The sequence below is a fragment of the Theropithecus gelada genome, chromosome 14 (genome assembly GCF_003255815.1).
Source record: "Theropithecus gelada isolate Dixy chromosome 14, Tgel_1.0, whole genome shotgun sequence".
Classification (NCBI taxonomy): domain Eukaryota; kingdom Metazoa; phylum Chordata; class Mammalia; order Primates; family Cercopithecidae; genus Theropithecus; species Theropithecus gelada.
Genome location: NC_037682.1, coordinates 46157861 through 46161840, shown reverse-complemented (window position 1 = coordinate 46161840; position 3980 = coordinate 46157861). Strand labels below are relative to the sequence as shown.

The following is a 3980-nucleotide window of genomic DNA, read 5'->3' as shown; positions in this document are numbered from 1 at the left end:
ACGTAAAACCCAAAACCACAAAAACCCTGGAAGAAAACCCAGGCAATACCATTCGGGATATAGGCATGGGCAAAGACTTCATGACTAAAACACCCTAAGCAATTGCAACCAAAGCCGAAATTGACAAATGGGATCTAATTAAACTAAAGAGCTTCTGCCCAGCAAAAGAAACTATTATCAGAGCACACAGGCAACCTACAGAATGGAAGAAAATTTTGCAATCTATCCTTCTGACAAAGGTCTAATATCCAGAATCTACAAGGGACTTAAACAAATTTACAAGAAAAAACAACAACCCCATCAAAAAGTGGGCAAAGGATATGAACAGACACTTCTCAAAAGAAGACATTTATGTGGCCAAAAAACATATGAAAAAAAGCTCATCATCTGTGGTCATTAGAGAAATGCAAATCAAAACCACAGTGAGATACCGTCTCATGCCAGTTAAAATGGCGATCATTAAAAAGTCAGGAAACAACAGATGCTGGAGAGGATATGGAGAAATAGGAAAGCTTTTACACTGTTGGTGGGAGTGTAAATTAGTTCATCCATTGTGGAAGACAATGTGGCAATTCCTCAAGTATCTAGAACCAGAAATACCATTTGACCCAGCAATCCCATTACTGGGTATATACCCAAAGGATTATAAATCATTCTACTATAAAGACACATGCACACATATGTTTATTGCAGCACTGTTTACAATAGAAAAGACTTGGAACCAACCTGAATGCCCACCAATGATAGACTGGATAAAGATAATGTGGCACATATACACCATGGAATACTATGCAGACATAAAAATGGATGAGTTCTTGTCCTTTGCAGGGACATGGATGAAGCTGGAAACCATTATCCTAAGGAAACTAACACGGGAAGAGGAAAGCAAACACCACATGTTCTCACTCATAAGTGGGAGTTGAACAATGAGAATACATGGACACAGGGAGGGGAACATCACACACTGGGGCCTGTTGGGGGGTTGGGGGAAGCAGAGAGAGAGCATTAGGACAAATACCTAATGCTTGCATGGTTTAAAATCTAGATGACGGGTTGATGAGTGCAGCAAACCACCATGCCACATGTATACCTACGTAACAAACCTGCATGTTCTGCACAAGTATCCCAGAACTTAAAGTATGATTTTAAAAAAAGAAATTATAGAGAATAGAGAAAAATAGGTTATTTACAGAAAGTTATACTTACATATGTACTCAGAAGCATAAATTTGGTGACAGAAAAGACTTTATTGTATACTGGCATCTCAGAAGCAGTTCTGAAAGAGCTTAGTTTTATTTTCTTGAATTTTAAGAATGCCTAAGATCTTTCTTCATTTTCAATATTGGGAGGCAAGTAGTATTTACTTTAAATGTCCCATATTGCTCAGGCACGGTGGCTTATGCCTGTAATCTGAACACTTTGGGAGGCCGAGGAGGATGGATCACCTGAGGTCAGGAGTTCAAGACCAGCCTGACCAACATGGCGAAATCCTGTCTCTACTAAAAATGCAAAATTAGTTGGGCGTGGTGGCACATGCCTATAGTCCCAGCTGCTTGGGAGGCTGAGGCAGGAGAATCGCTTGAACTTGGGAGGCGGAGGTTGCAGTGAGCCGAGATCGCGCCAAAGCACTCCAACCTGAGTGACAGAGTGAGCCTCAGTTTCAAAAAAAAAAAAAAAGAAAAGTCCCATATTAGCAATGTTATACTCTATAAGGGGTACATCTGCAGACATATCGAGTGTCACTGTAGAAGAGCATGGAATGGCTTTTGTGAAGAAGTTCAGGTACATCAGTGCAAAAGTTAACTGAACTAGTTCTTTCATCTCTATGGTAACAGCTTCCTTCTCTTTATCAACATTACTTATTTGTGACAATTTAATGTTTCTATTTGCAAGTTCTCCAGTTGCAGAAAATTTCACTCCATCTTTTGCACAGGAAATTACTACAGCATCTCCAGTATGACTGAGATCTCGGCATATGCATGCAAATTCACCAGCAGGCATCTTTACTACACAGCTGTACTCTTGTTCTGGAATTCCAAGTTGTTCAGCATCCAAATCCATTAGCTTCATTTTATAATCTGAAACTTTCTCCTGATTTAGTGCTTCAAATACTAGTGGCTAAGGTGTCTGCATTATCTTCAGCTCCTAATGTCATGACATCTTCATTGCCAGCACAGTGTAGTATTTTGAACATACTGATGAGGTTCATGCCTATGGCCAGGTTGCAGTCACAGCAGCACGTATTGAAGCCCTTGGAGCAGTGGGTGAGTTGCCCCGAGGAGATGCAGGACGAGTCTATGCTGTGCACATTCAGCTGCTTGAGCTAATGTCCCGACAGGCCTCACTGATGAGGTCCTTGAGGGCCTCCAACACATTCTTCAGGATGGAGCCCTGGACCAGCTGTACCTTGAACATGGTGGAGTCACAATGACATGGCTACAGGCAGGTGCAAAGGAAGAAGGTCTAGCCAGTTTTGGCTTTATGAAGCTCAGAGCAAATGGGTAAATGCAGTGAGAAGAGGCTGAGACCTCAAAAGATGATGACAAGTCCACTATGCCTGCAACTGTTTAATCAAGTCTTGGTTTTCTAATGAAGAGCTGGTGCGGGTTCAGGAGCATGAGTGGTGGAATTCACAGATTGCTATCCTCAGAATACCTTCCTGGCAGAAATCCAGGAGCCATGCTGGGATCCACACCCACTCCACCTCCTGCCCCTGCAGTTTCTGCTGGCATCACTGGAGACAGTGGAGACTTGTCCATTACTCTGGCAGGGATTGGACATACCTCCAGTGGGTTGTTGCTCCAGAAACCAGAGAGCAAAAGAAGCCTCTGGCTAGGCTGTCACCAGCCCCTGAGTGGATGCATCATGCCCAGGGATTGAGAGTGAGCCATTGAAGCCCCAGGCTGGTGGTAACCAAGTTCCTTGAAGCCTTTACATTGCATATTGCTGAGTGGCACTATTGTAGGCAGGAGAGGAGGGCCAGAGAGTCATAAAGGCTGTCTGCCCCCAAGCTTCTTCCTGGAAGGCCTGCAGGTACCTAAAGTGTCAGAAAAGCCATTAGTGCTTCCTCCCCAGGTGTCCCTAAGTGTCCCCAGTGGTCTGAGAGATGATCTTAGGAGTCACTTGGAGGAATATTGGGTTTTAAATGTAATAGTCATGCATTTTAATGTCTCTTCTATTTATGGCAAGTCATATACGTTTTCAATTAGTGGTCATAATGGTTTTTTAAAAATAATGTTAAAAAAGTGAATCAGTCTCAAGCCTGTAATCCCAGCACTTTGGGAGGCCGAGACGGGCAGATCACGAGGTCAGGAGATCGAGACCATCCTGGCTAACACGGTAAAACCCCGTCTCTACTAAAAAATACAAAAAAAACTAGCCGGGTGTGGTGGCGGGCACCTGTAGTCCCAGCTATTCGGGAGGCTGAGGCAGGAGAATGGTGTAAACCTGGGAGGCGGAGCTTGCAGTGAGCTGAGATCTGGCCACTGCACTCCAGCCTGGGTGACATAGCAAGACTCCGTCTCAAAAAAAAAAAAAAAAAAAGTGAATCAGTTTAAAGAAAATTGTTAAGAGAAGCAGCATAGTATAGTAGTTAAGAGAATGAACTCTGAAGACAGATGCATGGTCAGATTCCCAGTACCACACTTACTAGCTATGGGACCGTGGGTAAATACTTCACTGTGCTGTGGTTTCTTTATCTTTAAGGAATAACAGTAGTACCCACTTCATGAGTTAGTTCATGTAAGCACTTACAACATGTCCCAGCTCACACTAAGCATCACACAGGTAACTGTTAAATAAAATGCAGAAAATCAAGGTGGCAGGGGAGTATAGGGCAAACGTAATGAGGATGGGTCTAGTACAAGAGAAGGTTATAGGAACGTTTGTCTTCTGCAGTTCTTGCTGTGACAGATGGGCGCCCAGAGCCCAGGGAGCAGAAGGGTTGTATCCAAAGTCATAAACTGACATTGCATGGCAGG

The 3980-nt window shown here is 43.4% G+C and overlaps 1 pseudogene; it reads right to left on the bottom strand.

Moving 5' to 3' along the window:
• Positions 1–1317: 1317 nt before the first annotated feature.
• Positions 1318–2415, bottom strand: LOC112607017 (annotated as a pseudogene).
• Between the last annotated feature and the right edge of the window lie 1565 nt (positions 2416–3980).